This window comes from Podarcis gaigeae, assembly GCF_964106915.1.
Source record: "Podarcis gaigeae genome assembly, chromosome: 14".
Classification (NCBI taxonomy): domain Eukaryota; kingdom Metazoa; phylum Chordata; class Lepidosauria; order Squamata; family Lacertidae; genus Podarcis; species Podarcis gaigeae.
Window position 1 is genome coordinate 42,618,015 of NC_139690.1, and position 20,891 is coordinate 42,638,905.

At 46.9% G+C, this 20,891-nt stretch overlaps 1 long non-coding RNA gene across 1 annotated transcript; it reads right to left on the reverse strand.

The window, feature by feature from the left end:
• Positions 1–8,542: 8,542 nt before the first annotated feature.
• On the reverse strand, positions 8,543–8,787 carry LOC310831402. The gene is made up of 2 exons (XR_014557855.1): positions 8,683–8,787; positions 8,543–8,633 (listed from the first exon to the last, which is right to left on the reverse strand). It is a non-coding gene; the product is annotated as an uncharacterized lncRNA (long non-coding RNA).
• Positions 8,788–20,891: the final 12,104 nt, after the last annotated feature.

A 20,891-nucleotide genomic window follows, 5' to 3' on the forward strand; every position in this document is an offset into this window, starting at 1 on the left:
TTTTGTACCAGCTAAAAAATTTTCGTGGCTAATCATTATCTTGTTCCTCGGCTAGGTAATTAATTTTTTGCATTGTTGCTTCGCTCCTCTCCCCATGTTCACTTCATGTTAGCAAAGTTTAATTGACCGGGGGTGGAGAGGGGGATGAAATAAAGAGGAATTTTAATCAGTGAAACCAGAGTATCTTTTTCAGAAGGAAAATCTAAAGTAATAGAGAGTGCATATCCCCCCCCCCCTTATCAACCACTTTCCCCCATTTATTACAGAGTTGGCAATAATGCCTGCTTTACATTTTTAATCACATAATTTTTTTAATTAAAAAGGCATTTCAGATATTTCAGATATTTGGAGGCATACATGGGTTTGCTGGAGGTTTAGCCTGGAAAGACATTCAGTGTTGCTGAACTACAACTCCCATCATCCCTGACCCATTATCCATGCTTGCTGGTGCTGATGGAAGTTGTAGTCCAGCAACATCTGGAGGGCCAAACGTTCTCGCCAGTGCCATACATGACCTTGCCGCACACCCTCCGCTCAGGCCACTTCAACCCGCCATTCCCGCTGCAACCCCTCACCTTACTCTCGCTGGCTGGGCTCTCTCTACACCTCTACCACCACTGCCACTGCCACAAGGACGTCTCTGCCACAAGGCCTCAGCTGAAGCCTGTCATGGCTGCTGACACACTCCTCTTTCACTGCCTCCCACAGTTTGGTCAAACTCATGCTGGTAGCTTCGAGAACACTGTCCAACCATCTCGTCCTCTGTCGTCCCCTTCTCCTTCTGCCGTCCATCTTTCCCAACATCAGGGTCTTTTCCAGGGAGTCTTCTCTTCTCATGAGATGGGCAAAGTATTGGAGCCTCAGCTTCAGAATCTGTCCTTCCAGTGAGCACTCAGGGCTGGTTTCCTTCAGAATGGATAGGTTTGATCTTCTTGCAGTCCATGAGACTCTCAAGAGTCTCCTCCAGCAACATAATTCAAAAGCATCGATTCTTCGGTAATCAGCCTTCTTTGTGGTCCAGCTCTCACTTCCATACATCACTACTGGGAAAACCATAGCTTTAACTATACGGACCTTTGTTGGCAAGGTGACGTCTCTGCTTTTTAAGATGCTGTCTAGGTTTGTCATTGCTTTTCTCCCAAGAAGCAGGCGTCTTTTAATTTCGTGACTGCTATCACCATCTGCAGTGATCATGGAACCCAAGAAAGTAAAATCTCTCACTGCCATCAAGGTTGTGTCATCCGCATATCTAAGATGGTTGATATTTCTTCTGGCAATCTTAATTCTGGCTTGGGATTCATTCAGCCCAGCCTTTCACATGATGAATTCTGCATATAAGTTAAATAAGCAGGGAGACAATATACAGCCTTGTCATACTCCTTTCCCAATTTTGAACCAATCAGTTGTTCCATATGCAGTTCTAACTGTAGCATCTTGTTCCACATAGAGATTTCTCAGGAGACAGATGAGGTGATCAGGCACTCCCATTTCTTTAAGAACTTGCCATAGTTTGCTGTGGTTGACACAGTCAAAGGCTTTTGCATAGTCAATGAAGCAGAAGTAGATGTCTTTCTGGAACTCTCTAGCTTTCTCCATAATCCAGCGCATGTTTGCAATTTGGTCTCTGGTTCCTCTGCCCCTTCGAAATCCAGCTTGCACTTCTGGTAGTTCTCAGTCCACATACTGCTTAAGCCTGCCTTGTAGAATTTTAAGCATAACCTTGCTAGCGTGTGAAATGAGTGCAAGCAACTTCTCTTTCCAGTCTATTTCTGAAATTCTTTTGTAATAAGACAGCTACAGGTTTACCACACCTATCAGCCAATCACCCATTCCCACCACCCTTCTGAGTAATACCCCTCCCCACCCTCTCACTATATATAAGGGTCTGGAAACTTCTGTTTCAGTGTATCTGAAGAAGTGTGCATGCACACAAAAGCTCATACCAATAACTAACTTACTTGGTCCCTAAGGTGCTACTGGAAGGTTTTTTATTTTATATTTTATTTTAGATAGCAGCAGGAAGGAGAAAGAGGAGGTACTAGGAGGGTCCAGGAGGTTGACGCTGCAGTCCCTTCAAGGGTGTGGGTCTTGGCATGTTCCCAGCATCCCTGACCCTGTTGTTTTCTTGCCTCGCTGCATAAAGACCTCCCCTTTTGCCACTATTGTTTTCAGCTCACCATTGTGAAAGGGTTGCCTTCTCTCTTAGAGCTTCGTATTCTTCACAGGGGTTGGTAATTATTCCCTCAACGGGAAGCCCTCGACAGTGCTCATTATCATAATGCCTGTCTCCATGGAGACGCTTTATAGTAGTTCGCTCACAGGAAGGCAAGAGGAACAGAGAGTGGAAGACTCCAATGTGGTCTCCCCTCATCATTTTGCTTCTCGCTGCACTGAATAGGAGGAACGTTACTTGCTCTCTCTCTGAGTTATTAAGAGAGAGACTGAGACTGCAAGTCTAATGCTACTTACTTGGAAGTAAGCCCTACTGAATTCCATGGGACTTACTTCTCTGGAGACACAGTTAGGCCTGCAGCCTGGTCCTCCCACCAGAAAGTGAACCATACAAATCTTGTTACAGATAGGTAGCCGTGTTGGTCTGTCATAGTCAAAACAAAACAAAATTCCTTCCAGTAGCACCTTAAAGACCAACTAAGTTAGTTCTTGGTATGAGCTTTCGTGTGCATGCACACTTCTTCAGATACCTGAAGATACCTGAAGATACCTGAAGGTATCTGAAGAAGTGTGCATGCACACGAAAGCTCATACCAAGAACTAACTTAGTTGGTCTTTAAGGTGCTCATACAAATCTTGCCTGAGACAGGTAAGGGGAAACCTTTGTCTCTCCTGCTGTTGCTGGACTATAAGTCCCATCACCCTTGACCTCTGGCGATGCTGGATGAGGCTGTTGGGAGTTGTAGTCCAACTGCAGCTGGATCTTAAGATCTGTTCAGAGGTCCTTCTGCAGGTTCTCTCACCCAGTGAAGGGAGATGGGTGCTAACTTGAGAGATAGCCTTCTGGGTGGTGGCACCCTGGTTATACAATGCTCTCTGTAGAGACACTGGCCTCTCCCGTACATTTGGATCTTTTCAGTTTTGTAAGTAAGGTTTAGTGCATTTTAGATGTATTTAGTTTCCCCCTTGGACAATTTTATGAGGTCTGCCTTTTGCAGGAGAGGGTGTTTGAGAGACCCAACAGATCAGCTTCCTCCTTTCTGACATCTGGAGTCAAAGGGGCAGGCCCTCCATGTTCCATCCCTGGGTAAACAGCCTTCCAGTGCCGCTGCTTCTTCCTTCCACTTCTCTTCCACCTTGGGGTGCCAAACCATTCCAGATTCTGATGGAACCATAGGTCCAATGACAGCTCTACAGGACTAGACCTAAACCAATCAACAAAAAAGGAGGTGGGTTTCAACTTAGGAAGTTGTTAGGAAGAACTCCTTGGTGGTAGAAACTATCTGATGGTGGAATAGACATCTCAGAAGGTAGTGGGTTCCTACCAGAGGTTCTGGAATAGTGGCTGAATGGCCACATCAATGGATTTCTTGCACTGGCCTCAGCCCTGTATACCTGAAGGAGCGTCTCCACCGCCATTGTTCTGCCCAGACACTGAGGTCCAGCTCCAAGGGCCTTCTGGCAGTTCCCTTACTGCGAGAAGTGAGGTTACAGGGAACCAGGCAGAGGATCTTTGCGGTAGTGGCTCCTGCCCTGTGGAACGCCCTCCCATCAGATCTCAAGGAAATAAACAACTATCTGACTTTTAGAAGACACCTGAAGGCAGCCCTGTTTAGGGAAGCATTTAATGTTTCATGTTCTATCGTGTTTTTAATATTCTGTTGGGAGCCGCCTAGAGTGGCTGGGGAAACCCAGCCAGATGGGCGGGGTATAAATAATATATTATTATTATTATTATTATTATTATTATTATTATTATTATTATTACAGTGGTACCTCTGATTGCGAATGGGATCCATTCCGGAGCCCCATTCACAACATGAGCAGAACGCAACCCGCATCTGCACGTGCACGGGTTGCGATTCACCGCTTCTGCGCATGCGTGTGACATCATTTTGAGCATATGCGCGAGTGGCGAACCTAGAGGTAACCTTTTCCGGTACTTCCAGGTCGCCGCGGGACACAGTCTAAAAAGATTTAACCTGAAGCAAACGTAACAAGAGGTATGACTGTATTATTATTATTATTATTAACCTGTTGGGTGGACTAAATTATCTTTGAGGTCCTTCCAGCTCGACAAGTCTATGTTTCTCCATCTGCCTATTCTTGGCATGTGGTTATTTTGTTGGACTAGGATTTGGAAGACTGGACTCAAGTCCTGATTCATCCAGAAAAGCTCATCTGTTGACGTTGGGGCAGATGGGCACTCTTGGCCTAACCTGCCTTACAGGGTTGTTGTGAGGATAAAATGGGGGAGGGGAGTTATGCAAACCATCATGAATTTCTTGAATGAAGGCTGGGATAAAAAGAAAAACAATGAATGCATTCTCCTCAGGCTTGAAGATCCCTTAAGCAAAATACCGTATTTTTCGCTCCATAAGACACACCTAGTTTTTAGAGGAGGAAAACAGGGGGGGGGAAATATTCTGAACGAAACAGTGGGTGTATGATTTATGATTTTTGTGGTTCATGCTGTGGCCACAGACATGTGATCTGATGGTGAATTTGGGGTGACCCAATGTAAAAATCCTGAGGATCCATGTGGAACCATGGTTTGTAACCACATTTTTGCGCCATTGCAGCCCCAGAAAACAGTGGGTGTGTGATTTTTTGGGTGCAGGCTGTAGCCATGGACATGCTATGTGATCTGATGGTGAATTTTGGGATCCATGGGTTTTTACCTCCCGCCTCCCAGGCAGCCTCCACTAGCATCCCTTATCCCTCTTCCGATCCCACCAATCAGCTGTTTCCTTTGAACGCTCCCTTCCCTCGTTTGCCTTAGTGTAGTGTCTTTTCCTTAGCTGGAGCAGTTTTTTGCTCCTCCTTTTCTTCTAATTTCTCTCCTTATTGCTTTAGTCTTCCTGTTTCCCCCCTTTGCAGTTTTGCTGTCTTTACCTCCCCCCTCCTAGGCAGCCTCCTTTATCTCTAGCATCCCTTATCTCTCTCTCTGATCAGGAAATGGTCAGTGGCTTTGTTTCAACACCCACTTCCCTCTTTCAAAAGAAAAAGCATGATCTGCTTTTTGCCCCTGGGCAATTCGGCTCCAGGGACCAGACATTCTCTCCATAAGACGCACAGACATTCCCCCTTACTTTTTAGGAAGAAAAAGTGCCTCTTATGGAGCGAAAAATACAGTACCTTCCTTGTTGGGGCAGGCAAGAAGAGGGACAGTTTAGTAGAAAAAGCATGAATTATTCCTCTCCAATGCTCCTCCCCCACCTTCCCCATCCTTTGTGGAACAATATTTTCTCTACTGTTTTGATGGATTAAGGAAAGAAGACTTTTTTGTTCCCAAAGTAGTTGTCTTAGAAGCCTGAGCTATATAATAGGTTCCCTCTCAAATCGGCTGGGCCATGTGGCTGAGTTAATTTAACGCCGCCTGTATCTTCCAGTTCACTCTGACATGAAGTTAATTAAAATATTTGCGTGTTTTTATTCCGCTTATTACAGTTTCCTGTGGCAAAAGAGCTGTTTTATAGGCTTGTGAGTGTTACTGCACAATTAAAATATAAAAATAAAAATCCTGCATACTTTACCTAGCAGATAACGGCATCCGCTGCCGGAAATTGCAAAAATGTGCAGCGGGGTAATTGGCTGCCATTGATCCAAATGCCACAAGGCCATGTTGAGGGGGAAGGGCCAGGCATGGAATGCTGAGGGGAACTTGAGAGAGCAGGGTTCGAATCCTGCTGAATCCTGAAGCGACCTTCAGCCAATCACTGCTGCTCAGCCCACCTTACCTCACAGGGTTGTTGTGGGGATTAAAGGAGGAGGGGAAGAACTATGTATTGTATTTTTTGCTCTATAACACGCAACTGACCATAACACGCACATCGTTTTTAGAGGAGGAAAACAAGGGGGGGGGGGGATTCTGAATGAAACAGTAGATGTATCATTTTTGTGCCTCATGCTGTGGCCAAAGACATGTGATCTGATGGTGGATTTGGGGTGACCCAATGCAAAGATCCTGAGGATCCATGTGGATCCATGCTTTGTAACCATGTTTTTGCACCATTGCAGCCCCAGGCAACAGTGGGTGCATGATTTTTTTGGTGCAGGCTGTAGCCATGGACATGCTGTGTGATCTGATGGTGAATTTGGGGTGACCCAATGCAAAGATCCTGAGGATCCATGCGGATGCGTGCTTTGTAACCACGTTTTAAGTAGGGAGGGAAGGAAAAACACAGAAGGGACAAGGAGCACGAGAGGGGTGTGCAGAGAAGCAGCTGGCTAAGAATGCAGGAGAGGGGTTTAACAGGAGGGAAGAAAGGAAGGCAAAAGTTTCCACCCAGCCCCCCACCCAAGCCAGCCCCCCCTCTCTCTCCCACCTGCATATTTTCTGTCTGCGTGCGAATCCCTAAAATGCTTCCCTGGATGCAGCAGCACCGGAGCACGGAGAGGAATTAGAAGGAAGGACGTGATCCTTTCCTTTCCCCTCTGCTTGCCTGGAGGGGAGGGGATTTTCCTGCTCTTCGTTCTGTTTGAGCAAACAGCAACCGAAACAGAAGAGGGTGGGCAGTAAGACCCTGAGGCAGAATGCAGGAAAGCAACAGCTTCCTCTCTTCAGGCGTCCCACAATTTGATTTTTGTCTGATTTTTGCCCCTGCACTCGCGCCAGTCCGCTCCAGGGACCACACATTCGCTCAATAACACGCACAGACATTTCCCCTTACTTTTTAGGAGAAAAAATCTGCGTGTTATAGAGAGAAAAGTACGGTACGCCACTTTGAGCTCCTTGGAGAAAACGGGTGGGATATAAACGCAAATCAACACCATGTTGGTGGATCACAGCTTCCACGTTCAGGAGGGAAAGCAAGTGAGGGAATATTGCTGTAACAGGAATATATGTTCAAAACAAAAAAAATTCCTTCCAGTAGCACCTTAAAGACCAACTAAGTTAGTTCTTGGTATGAGCTTTCGTGTGCATGCACACTTCTTCAGATACTGAAGAATCTGAAGAAGTGTGCATGCACACAAAAGCTCATACCAAGAACTAACTTAGTTGGTCTTTAAGGTGCTACTGGAAGGAATTTTTTTTGTTTTGACTATGGCAGACCAACACGGCTACCTATCTGTAACAGGAATATATGTTGGTTCTCCACAGTTCGCTGGTGTGTGTGTCTGTGTGTGTGTCTGTGTGTGGCTTTAAAGTTTCTTCTTAGTTTATTATAATTCATTGTTTCCTTTTTTTATTTCCTTTGGAATAGCCTTTTTAAAAAATAAAAATAATAATGGAAGCAAACCTTGTCCCTTTTATCCTTTTTTTCCTCCTTTTTCGCCCAGCTGGCAACCTTTTTCCCTCATGCTCCTCATGGAGCTGGAAATGAACTTGGGCTTTTGTATGTGCTGCCTTGTTTGCACACCATTATCAAAGGTGCTGGGAGAGCTTTGAAGACAGCGTTTGATTGTTAATTGCTGCCACCAAGCCAAGGTGAGAACAAGCGACTGTTTTATTTCGTTGGGGGAAGGCAGCTCCTCACAAACGTTGACTTAAAGGGGGGGGCTTTAAAAAAGGAAAAAAGAAGAAGCAATTCTGCAGCCTGTTGCCTTTTTAAAAAAGAAAACAAAAGAGCTATTTTCCAAGAGTGTTTGCGCCCTGTTTCTTAAGGGCGGTGGACTGCGGTTTCAATTTAACAGCCAAAAGTATGGCTTAAGGTGTGTGGGGAGGGGGCCACAGAGCTGTGAAGAATAATATTCTGTTTTTGTCACAAAAGCATCACAACCTGCCTTATACTAAGCCAGACTACAGGAAAGGGCGTAGCTAGCTGCTCCGGCATCCTGAGCAGCAGGGGCAGGGCGATCCACACATAGGGGCGCTATGGCAATCCACCCAGGGTGGCGCTGCGGTGAGCTGACCACGGAGCCCACCTGGCGGACGCAAGCCCCACACTGCCATTTCGGGCAATGCAGGGTCCGAGCCACAGTGTCACTCCCAGGAGAGAGGTGTGGCTTGGGCACGCTGCAGGCCAAGCCCAGCGGTAAGTGCCGCACCCCCTGCGATGTGCCGTTCTGTCACCCCCTCAGGGATGACACCCAGGGCGGACCACACCCACCGCACCCGCCTTCCTACACCCTTGATTACAAGTTTGTCTAGTTCAGGGGTGTGCGCATGAAGCCCAAACATTGCAATCCACCTCAGCGCTGCCATTAAGCCCGGCCTTTGAGGGGCGAGCAGAAGCGCAAGGTCCCAGTCAGCAGAATGAGAAACAGGAGGAAATGCAAAATTCTTACCACCTTTTGAAGTAATGATGCACATTAGTAAAGAAAGTGGGGGCAATCACGTTAAGATCATCACATCCAAAGTCTAAAATTACCACTGTGCTGCCAAATACACCAGTTCTTTCCAAGGATATCAGGAATGAGGAGGTGAAAGGGGAACCAAAACAGTTCTATTAACAAATAAACAGCAGGCATGCAAAGCATAACATAAAACATACCCGACAGGGGCTACCCAATCTCCCCTTCAGCTGCCTGGAGCCCCAGGTAGAGCATCAGGAGAAAGACCCCGACCGTCGGTCTCCCAGCATCAGGTCCTTTGATCTGGGCAGAAGCTCTCCGGGCCCCTCCCACCTATGGCTTTTATAGCCTGCCTTGATGTAATCAAGTGCACCTGGCATTAAAAAGGGTAAAGGTACCCCTGCCCGTACGGGCCAGTCTTGCCAGACTCTAGGGTTGTGCGCTCATCTCACTCAAGAGGCCGGGAGCCAGCGCTGTCCGCAGACACTTCCGGGTCACGTGGCCAGCGTGACAAGCTGCATCTGGTGAGCCAGCGCAGCACATGGAACGCCATTTACCTTCCCGCTGGTAAGCGGTCCCTATTTATCTACTTGCACTTTGACGTGCTTTCGAACTGCTAGGTTGGCAGGCGCTGGGACCGAACGACAGGAGCACACCCCGCCGCGGGGATTCGAACCGCCGACCATGTGATCGGCAAGTCCTTGGCACTGAGGTTTTACCCACAGCACCACCCGCGTCCCAAAAAGCCACCCGCGTCCCAAAAAGCGCCACTACCTGCAGCCAGTATCCAGCCAGCACTTGCAACACAGAAGAACCCAAGAAACTCCCGCCAGGTGTGTGAAACACAAGAATCCAGCAGACCTCAAACTGGGGGTGTTAAAGGGAAAGGGACATGCCACCTAACTCCTCAAAATACAAGTGTCTTCTGCATTTCCGCTACAGCCACTGTTCCTTCCTGGTTTCACAGCATCCTCTTAGACCCTTCACTAATGCCGAGGCAGAAACTGCAGAGAATCTAGCCAATTTTGCCTCTAGGAAACAGTTGCTGAAGAGTTAAGAAGCAATGAACAGATGTTCCAACATCTATCGCCGCCATGAGTATTCCATGCATTACAGATGGCTGAAGGTGCACGAGTCACTTCCTGGGCGCACAGATTTCGCAGTGTCCTTTTTAGCTTGGCTGTGGTGGAAACGGGATGGAGAGCAGATGTGTTTTGCGATAAGAAATGAGACCCACTGCATTTTAAAGTCAGGACTTACGGGTGAAGCTGGATGGCCCCATGAAAAGAGCTAGGGCAGCCACAGTTAAGGCATGCTTAAAGTGATCAATCAATCAGTCTTGTTCAGGGCCGGATTTAGGTTTGATGATGCCCTAATCTACTGAAGGTAATGGGACCCTTTGTAAGTCCAGCTGTCCTTTGTCAATTGTCGCTGTTTTTTGTGTTGGATATATGCTATATGGTAATTTATGGACCTAATAGGTATCTCAAGCCATTAGCACATAACAAAATATGTATTTTATCAAAGTAATTGTTGAACTGAAATACAATTAAGAAGAAGTATATTAATAGTGAAATACAATTTTTAAAAAGTATATGGGGGGGCCAAGTGAGTGGGGCCCTAAGCTACAGCTTGTTTAGCTTATACCTAAACCTGGCATTGGTCTTGTTATTATGCGGTCATAGACCTGAGCAAAATAAAACCAACAAGCATATAAGTAAAATATCATAACATACAAAGTGCATCAAAGTGGGTTATGAAATATGAAATAAAATATCAAGAATATCAAAAACATTTCCGAAATAAGCTACAATATCCTACTTGTCACCTTCATATCTGGGAATTAAAAGTGGCTAATAATAATAATAATAATAATAATAATAATAATAATAATAATATGACCAGATTTAAAAATTGCTGCTCTGGACCTCAACCTCTGTCTGTTTTGGACCTTTGGTTTGGCTCCATGTGCAATGCAAGTCCGTTCCCCTTGATGACCAGACTTGACTGCCTGTAGTGGTTGTTGTTGGACTCCAACTCCCATCATGCCTGAACACTGGCCATGCCAGTTGGAACTGATGGGATTTGGAGTCCAAAGACATGAGGTGGACCACAAGTTCCCTACTTAGAACCTGCTCATTGCTGAAGCCTGACAATACCTCCAATTTGAGAGAGAGACACACAGAGAGAGAACCTTTGTGTCTTTTAACTAAGTTACACAACTGACAGGCTGCTTGGAAACAAATGGGATTGAATATTTCTCGCCATAAGGTTTGCCCGAGTTTATTTAAAACACAATCCTCTGCAGCATCTGTAATCGAGTTCCACTTCAAAGCATCGTTGTGCAGTGACCTTATTTCTTCCTAGTCAATACAATCAACATAATGTTCCTTTTATATGCAAGAATTATGAAAGAGGAAGGGAGAGAGAAAAAGAAAGAAACCCAACCTCTAGCAGATGATATTTGCATCCCAGAGACGAGCACTGCAATAGCAACCTCATAGTTTATGGGATGGCATTTGAGTTCCATAGCATTTACTGCCTCATTACTCAGATAAACTATTAGTGTGTAAGCTTCTCCTTGCCTCCCCCCCCACCCTATGTGCCATCATCTTAAATATATACAGAAAGGAAGGAGAAAGGTGGTTGTTTTACCGGGGGGGGGGGGAATTGGCACGGGGGGGTGGAGAATTAAAGCCTGAGGGCCACATTCCCTCTTAAGTAGTCTTCCAGGGGCCTCAAGCCAGTGGTGGATGAGGCCAGAGGCGACAGATGGATGGAGCAGCCTTTGTTTCTCTTAACCTTTCTTCAGTAAGCCGCATTCCAGCCACACAAAAACTACCGTATTTTTTGCTCCTTAGGGCGCACCGGACCATAGGGCGCACCTAGTTTTTAGGGGGGGAAATCAAGGGGGATTTCCCCCCCCCCGGCCCCAAAGAGCAGCATACAGGCTGCAGGCAACCTCTCCCTGCTGGAGGGGTTGCATGCAGCTATGTCACAAGCCAAGGCAGCCAGCGGGATGGATCCTGCTGGCTGTTTTGGTTTCCTCTTTAGCTCCACGCAACCTCTCCCTGCCGGGAGATGCTGCGCAGGGCTAAAGAAGCCATAGACACGTGCAGCCTCTCCCTTCTGGAGGGGCTGCACGGAGCTATCCCTGAAGCCTGGAGAGCGAGAGGGGTCGGTGCGCACCAACGCCTCTCGCTCTCCAGGCTTCAGCAAAAGCAACACGAAGCCTCTGGAGCACGGAGGGAGCGCTCCCTCTGCGCTTTGGAGGCTTTGCGTTGCTATTGCTGAAGCCAAGGAGCCTGCATTCGCTCCATAGGATGCACACACATTTCCCCTCAATTTTTGGAGGGGGAAAAGTGCGTCCTATAGAGCGAAAAATACGGTAGTTTCCCACACATAAATTAACCCCCTCTCTTCTTCTTCTTCTTCTTCTTCTTCTTCTTCTTCTTCTTCTTCTTCTTCTTCTTCTTCTTCTTGGCAAGCAAGAGGCATTCTGATACATCACGGACACACTCCTACCAGGCAGAAGTGCCAGCTTGAAGAAAAAGATTGGGATGGCCCAGACAAGAATGGTAATACAGTGGTACCTCGGGTTACATACGCTTCAGGTTACAGACTCCGCTAACCCAGAAATAGCACCTCGGGTAAAGAACTTTGCTTCAGGATGAGAACAGAAATCGTGCTCCGGCAGCGCGGCGGCAGCAGGAGGCCCCATTAGCTAAAGTAGTGCTTCAGGTTAAGAACAGTTTCAGGTTAAGAACGGACCTCCAGAACAAATTAAGTACTTAACCCAAGGTACCACTGTACAGGATGGAGGATCTCACTTTCCTCTTCTTGTTTTGAAGCCGAGGTGCCATGTTTTCCTCGGCTTGCTCCGTCCCCGTCCTGTCCTCCTGTGTACATACCCCTTCTGGCTCCAATCACAAGGGCCATAAGAAACGACGTCAGAGGTTCTTGCCCAATCCCAGCTCCCTTGCCATCCAGCAACCCTTTTACAAGTTCCTTTACAGGGCTAGTTGGGAAATGAAGTCCAGACGGGGATAAGGCAGCAACGGCCATCAACTTTGGGGGGTCCTCAGCGCCCTCAGATGTTTCATTGGGGGACTGAAGGAGGCCCCTAGGAGTTGGTGCCTATGCTACCAGGCAAAAGCACTTGAGAATGGTACAAGTGAGGGCAATTGGCCTGGAGTGGGAACTTGCTTTTTAAATTTATTTCACCTTCTCTTCTCATGAGGCGTCCAAAGTATTGGAGCCTCAGCTTCAGGATCTGTCCTTCCAGTGAGCACTCCGGGCTGATTTCCTTGATTGCTTGACTGTAATAAAGCCTAATAGCAGTTTACAAGTTGAATAGAAAAATACAACTATCAGGGTTGTTGTTGTTTTTTCAAAAAAACAACAAATTAAAAACAAGTATTCAAAATATTAAAATATGATTAAAATCAAAAGGGGTGAGAGAAACACCTTGAATTAGGCCCTGAAATGAACTGGCAGCCAATGCCACTGTTTTAGAAAGCGGATTCTATGAGTTCTAAAGGCCATCCCAGCCAGTCTTCTGACCGCTTCATTTTGGACCAGTCAAAGTTTCAAGGGCTTCAAGAGTTTAAAACCTTGAATGGTCCACCATCTTCCAAAGTAGTCCTTTCTCCTGTGAAACAGCTCTTACTGTCAGAAGCTTCTTGTTAACATTTAGTCAAAATCTCTGTCCTTGCCATTTGAATCTACTGTTTCAGGTCTGGAGCAGACCTGAAACAGTCTGGAGCAGCAGAAAACTTCCACGTGGCAGCCCTTCAGATATTTGAAGGTGCTATCATATCACCATTCCGTCTGATCTTCTCAAGAAACTGGCATTGTCCAATTCACACTTCCCTACTCCCAACAGCACAGCTCCCCGTGTGTGGTCTCCGAAGATACCTTCATTTCAGATGTAAAGCTAAACAAACAAGGTTTGCGGAGTGCCTGATTCATTGTTAAGGCCATCTGATCTTAATTAGGAGCCAATCTGTTAACTCTCCATGTGGAGAGAGGTTCACTCCCTTCCCCTTGTCTCTTGACATACAGACCATATGGTTCATTTTCCAACTGGGAAGCATGCTCCATAAAACGAACAATAGCACTCCCAGGTGAAATACTGTGTTTACAATTTGGTGACATAATCAGAGGAAATTACATGCCAGCCAACTAACAAACAGTAAATGATTGGGAGTGCAGGGACTGAGGGTGGCAGTGGGCGTTCTCTTACAGGTATATCATGCTCTTTCAATCAATTTTGACCCCATCAAATGCTCACAATAACTCCGTGGCATTCATACCTCCATCATACAAAGAGGTGGCACCCACACCATGCATTTAAAAGCACTTGGTGTTGGCATCCGTCTGTCTCGAGAGAGAATGGAGGGCATCTCCGGCAGGAGGGGAAAGTGCTCTAAGAAAGTGGAGCACGTAAGGATGGGCTGAGAGCAGGTACAAGTTGGTTGGCCAGTATCCCATTTGTCCTAATGGACCAGCCTCCTCTGGCCCAGGGACTAAAACTATCTAACCATGGCACTGCTTCCGTGTCAGGAAAAGAAACTTTAGCTGAAGCAGTTGATGACCACTAAACAAGGCTAAGGCCTCTTCTCTGACCTGAAATTCTCAGTTCCATCACTGGAGTCCCTGAGAGCAGGTTCAGAATTTGTCCCTGACTACTCCCCATTTGGCCACCTCCTTCATGGCCACCTCATGAGAAGAGAAGACTCCCTGGAAAAGACCCTGATGTTGGAAAAGATGGAGGGCACAAGGAGAGGGGGACGACAGAGGATGAGATGGTTGGATAGCGTTCTCGAAGCTACCAGCATGAGTTTGACTTAACTGTGGGAGGCAGTGGAAGACAGAAGTGCCTGGCATGCTCTGGTCCATGGGGTCACGAAGAGTCGGACACGTCTAAACGACTAAACAACAACAACTCCCCATTTCCCAAGCGCTTGACAAGGTGTGCACAGATTAAATCATGCTGTGGGGAGGCAGTTCCCTAAATCATGCCTCTGTGCTGTGACACGCACTCTGGCCTTCCCAAAGAGCTGTCTGCAAATGTAAAGGCAGAAACATGAACGTCATTAGAAAGAGGGAACAGAGCCGCCACACAGAGGCATGAATCGCCTCTGTTTTAACCCAGTCGCTTTCTGAATGAAGTCTACTGCTGCCAGGCTGCGGCAAGGCGAAGACTTTTCCAGCTAAATCATTGCATAATATGATGGTAATGAGATTCTCAGAAATCATTATGTCTCTGTCAGGTGGTAATAAAACAGAATATTTGTCTCTCTTCTGTGTTCGCTTGGAGAATATGCAGATCTGCCAGCCCTCATTATATCTTGATGGAAACAAAACCTATTACCATAGGTGCTGTAGATTTTAATGAGGGAGACACGCTGGAAAGTAATCTGGGTCAATGGTAATGAAACAGTTACACCTAGCTGAAACTGATAAAAATCTAATTATGCCCGTATCAATGGGCTACTTCAGATATTCACTGCGTCGGTTCTCCCCCCCTGTTTCAGGAAGGCATTAGACGTTTCTACCTAAATGGTTCCATATAATTGGGAGGTGAAGGGTGGGGTGGGGTGAGGGAAACTGGAAGGGGTACAGTATACTTCAAATTTACAATAATATAAAAGGAAGAAAATTTCGTGGCTGGGAGGGAGATGTGTGTGTGCGTGTTGTTAATGTGGTTTTCTTTTCTTTCTTTTTGCATTTTTATCCAGATCAAAACATAAAATGCATCATTGAGCAAAACAAATTGACAGGGTTAGCGGAGCCTGTCAGCAAGTGTTAATTCTCAGTAAGTTTGGCTCCGACAGAAAAAATTCAGCTTGCGAAGCCCAAGAATCCAGGGAGTTCTCCTTAAGCACCTCCTCCTCTTTGAAAGATTGCAAAATGACCTTTTGGACAGCTTGCAAGCTGAATGTGCTTGCTAATGGCGCTTGGTGGCTGGTGGCTACTAGCTACTGCACAGATACCTGGCTGGCCGAGGGGATGGAGTCAAACTGCTTGGCAATCTGATGGTAGCCAACAAGGGAGACATGGTGGGAAAATGAGTTATGAAAGTGACCTGTGAAGTCCATAAAGCCTGGGGGCGTCGTGGTTAGAATGTCGGACCAGGATCTGAGAGACCACCGCTCAAATCCCCACTCATCAATGAAGCTCACTGGGCAACCTTGGACTAGTCACTGCCTCTCAGCCTCCCTTGCCTCACAGAGTTGTTGTGAGGAAGTGGACAAACATGTACACCACCTTGAGCCCCTTGGAGGAAAGGGTGGGGTACAAATGCAGTTGTTGTTGTTTAGTCCTTTAGTCGTGTCCGACTCTTCGTGACCCCATGGACCAGAGCACGCCAGGCACTCCTGTCTTCCACTGCCTCCCGCCGTTTGGTCAGACTCATGCTGGTAGCTTCGAGAACACTGTCCAACCATCTCGTCCTCTGTCGTCCCCTTCTCCTTGTGCCCTCCATCTTTCCCAGCATCAGGGTCTTTTCCAGACCTCTTCTCATGAGGCGTCCAAAGTATTGGAGCCTCAGCTTCAGGATCTGTCCTTCCAGTGAGCACTCAGGGCTGATTTCCTTCAGAATGGAGAGGTTTGATCTTCTTGCAGTCCATGGGACACAAATGCAGTAGAGGAATAATAAATAGAAAGGTCAAAAATTCAACCCCTAGGGTCTTTGGCTGAAAGGTTTTTAGAAAGCACCAGTGTTAATATGTTAAGAGTGCCAGTTGCAAGAGATGTTTGCTGGGTTTGACAGAGGAATGATGAGAGTGTAAGGCAGCTAGATATTTGGTGATTGGCACAATCTTAAGGGACGCAGGTGGCGCTGTGGGTTAAAGCCTCAGCGCCTAGGACTTGCCGATCGAAAGGTCGGCGGTTCGAATCCCCGTGGCGGGGTGCGCTCCCGCTGCTTGGTCCCAGCGCCTGCCAACCTAGCAGTTCGAAAGCACCTCCGGGTGCAAGTAGATAAATAGGGACCGCTTACCAGCGGGAAGGTAAACGGTGTTTCCGTGTACGGCTCTGGCTCGCCAGAGCAGCGATGTCATGCTGGCCACGTGACCCGGAAGTGTCTCCGGACAGCGCTGGCCCCTGGCCTCTTGAGTGAGATGGGCGCACAACCCCAGAGTCTGTCAAGACTGGCCCGTACGGGCAGGGGTACCTTTACCTTTACCTTTACAATGCTCTTATTTTTATCTCCTTCCTCTGCCCCTAGTTTTGTCCCATTCCCTCCCAACAGAAAGACGGTCGTCCCCCCCTCCAATGCAGCAAATGGCATATAACCTTGCTTTGCATCCAAGCTTTTATTTAAAGAACCATGTGTTTGTGCACTAACTGATTTCAGTCTCGCCTGCGGGAGATTTGTCCAATAAACTGTGCCCATTGTACAATATATGCCTCCCTTAATCCATCTCTTGCTGACATGGTAGGCAGCTAGGCTACTTTCTCCTTGACAGATGTCTCTCCCCCATGCTTTCTTCAAATCCACGTCCTTTCAAACCAAAGCTCAAGCACAGGTCCTGCTCGCCCCCCTCTGATCTTCCCTTCCTGGTTCCCTCTCAGCTCATCTTTGGCATTATGAGTAGAATTTCTTTCAATGTTCCTGAATGCAATTCCATATCCTTCAACTGAATGTTTCTTCTTCCTAAAAAATAAAAAATAAAAACCCTTACATTGTCTCCAGGTATTGCAGGATCATTCCTTCGTTTATCTAGCTCTGGAATTACACATTAATTTGGTGCATAGATGTCCAAAAACCTGCTCCAGAAAAACCAGGGATTGGATCTAGACTTAAGGCACACTCCTATACGTTTCGACTCAGGGGTCCCATTAAGTTCAATGTTCAATGGCTTAGGCCCAGGCTATCAGAAGGACCAGGTTCTCCCATAAGAACCTGCCCCAGCTGTGGGATCTTTGGGAGAGACCCTTCTCTCAGTCGCACCATCCGAACAGGCAAGTTTGGTGGGGGTGCAGAAGAAGACTTTATTGGCATCTGCCCCCAGGCTTTGGGACTCCCTTCCTTAGAGAGGCTGTCTCCCTCCTTGTTGTCCTTCAGCCAAGGAGGTGACGGCTGGTTTATTCCAACAGCCTTTTGGGAACAGATTGCTTTTAAGGAAAGGACATTTAATAGCCCTGTGCTGTTTTTACTACCTGCATTTTAATAGATCTGTTTTTGCATCATTTTACTTCCCTTATAGTTTAATTACCTGTTGGCTATTTTCTGTAATAGCTTTTTTTGGCTATCTGTGTTTGTTTCAATATGTGTGAACGGGTTTGAATCCCAGTTCTCGGGGAAAGGCAGGGAATAAATAAATAAATGTTTCAGTTTCTCCAGCGTTCCACAACCACGTGTGAATTATTTATTTATTTTAGAAAGCTGACATGAACACTCGTCAGCATTTTAGTATGATTTCTCTCACCCCACCAAAAAGCACATTTTACCTAATGCACACAACCCTTACATGCTCTTCTATGCAATTTGTGCACATTTATCCTAGTCAGTTCACTACTGACTGTGCGCAGTTCTGGTCTCCTTACTTCCAAAAGGATACTGTAGGGTTGAAAAATAATGGTTCAGAAAGGGGCAGCCGAAACATTCAGATACAAATAATAATATACACCGGCACTACATTGGTGACCCCCGAATCATAGAGCAGACAGGCAACTCCAAGGTCCCCACATGCATTATAACATTTTAAAATACTGTATTTTTTGCTCTATAAAACACACTTTTTCCCTCCTAAAAAGTAAGGGGAAATGTGTGTGTGACTTATGGAGTGAATGCAGGCTTTCGCTGCACAGTGATCCCTCTTGCTGTTCTGGCTTCTGGTATTCAAAATATTTTTTTTCTTGTTCTCCCCCTCCAAAAACTAGGTGCGACTTATGGTCTGGTGCGTCTTATAGGATGAAAAATACGGTAAGTGTTGATTTGCATTATATCAGTGCTTTTACACTTACTAGCCAGGAGGGGATTGGAACCAGAGATCAAGCTTATGGTTGTTGTTTTGAGCAACTGGACAAAATCTTGCCTTCACACGTTCCCTGCTATCTCTAGAAACCAAAAGACTAGCAACTCAAGCAATTGGAACATTCCAGGCAGGGCCTAGAATATCCCAAAGAGCCAGGGTGTCAGAATAGGACCTGGGAAACCATGGTTCAAATTCCCACTCAGCCATGAGACTCACTGGGTGACCTTGGGCTAGTCACTGTCTCTCAGCCTAGTCTACTTTGTAGGCTTGGTGTGGGGAATAAATGAGTGGAGGGTAATCACTTACACCACTTTGAGCTCCTTTTGAGTAATATGATGGGATAGAAACACAATGCACATATAAATATTTACACAGCTTGAGCCCTGCCCGGAGACCACAACTGCTAACTTACTGTTTTGTTTCGGAATTTGGTGTGTGTCATTATTTCACGAGCTGCTTTTCTGAAATGAAGAAAATGAGATGATTGCTTTAAAGTCTATATAGTAATACGCATTAAAGTTACCGTAAGAAAAAATAAAAGCATACACACCCACACAGCTTATGTCTTTTAAATAATACATCTATCATCTCCTGGCTCTGTTTTATGGAATAATTGCTCTCCTTTGTTGAAAGGAACGCAGGTGGGAGAGGGGGCTCGCTTCGATATTAAAAGAGGCCTGCAACTTCTGTGACACACGCAGACCTCAATTTAAAAACCGGCTGCAGCGGTACGTTGAGAGACACCAAGGTTTCCTGTGTGATCTTGACCCTACCCTCAAGTTCCCGATTGAGCAACTGCAACTGATCAAAAGATCTTGCTGAACGAGGCAATTTGATCCATTAATGCCAAAGTCTTATAAATACCACTGGGCAGCGTAGGGAGACAGGAATTAATGTGCCTTAGAGAAGCAGAACACTCGCCAAGGCCCCCTGCCCTTCCGAGATAACAGACTGAAGCTTTCCCTTAATAATAATAATAATATAACCCACAAAGTCTAAGCAGATTGGGGCTGGAACGAGGGCAGGCCTTGATTGATTGATGACGGACAGATCCTGACAGAGCGCCTTTGCAGCTGAGGATAAATATCACCTCTCTCTCTCTCAAAGGAAAAGCTGCCATGAAGCATGGCTTGATTGTTCGAGCCCTCGCCTTGCTGGCTGTATAAAGCTAATGTCACCTCTAAAAATAATAAATGCGGGCACCTTGACCCGTCTCCGCACCACCTGGCCCCCTCTCCGGGGAAGGAATGTACAGACCTAGTTTCCTTGCCAGCTGCTTATGATAGCAGATCACCTAACCCTGGGTTAAATGGACGGCTCCGGTGGGGATTCTAACAAGAAACTCAAATAGCAGGTGGGGTTGGGGCTTGTACCCTCCTCTTAATTTATGTATATAGAGTCAGGATCACAGGGATCAAGGAGGCTTTGGAGACCACGTAGCCCAGGGGTCGGCAAACTTTTCCAGCAGGGGGCTGGTCCACTGTCCCTCAGACCTTGTGGGGGGCTGGACTAGTATTTTCTTTGGGGGGGGGATGATGCAAGAGCACCACAAGCCATATTGGCTGCTTACCTGTGTCTTGTGAGCAGCAGGGGCTGGCGGCAGCGGCGGGACGATGAGTGGCATGCGAAAGGGCTCCGGAGAGGGGCTGCTTAAAATGGCGGCCGCTCAGGCGCTGCTGCTGCTGCTGCTGCTGGCACCAACAAAGGCCAGCCCCCTCCCTCCTCTAGGCAGGGCGGGGAGAAGCCAGGAGGAGGGAGGGAGAGGGAAAGAATGTGTGTGCTGGCGATCCACACGGCAATTTCTGGACCGTCCATGGGCCGGATCCAGAAGGCAATTGGGCCTGATCTGGCCCATGGGCCTTAGTTTGCCAGCCCATGACATAGCTTAACCCCCTCCTTACTCAAAGAAGGAAATCCAGAGCCAGGGCATGGAAGAAGAGAAGAAGAGTTTGGATTTGATATCCTGCTTTATCACTACCTGAAGGAGTCTCAAAGCGGCTAACATTCTCCTTTCCCTTCCTCCCCCACAACAAACACTCTGTGAGGTGAGTAGGGCTGAGAGACTTCAGAGAAGTGTGACTAGCCCAAGGTCATCCAGCAGCTGCATGTGGAGGAGCGGAGATGCGAACCCAGTTCACCAGATTACAAGACTACCGCTCTTAACTGCTACACCACACTGGCTCTCCATAGGACCATTTGGATCAACTAGCCTGGTGCTGTGTACATTGACTGGCAGCAGCTCTTCATAGTCTTGGGTGGGAATTTGGCCCGCTCTACCTGGAGATTAAAATGGGGACCTTCTGCATGAAACATATGCTATGACCCAAGCTCAACAGACGGCCTTCCACACTCTTCATGAAGACCTCCAGCAAGGAAGAACCCACAGCCCGTCTGGGCGATTCTCTTATCGTCAAGCTGCTCTTGCTATCAAGTGTTTTCTCCCAACGTTCAACTGAAACCTAATTCCCTGTCACTGATGCCCATTGGTAAAGGTAG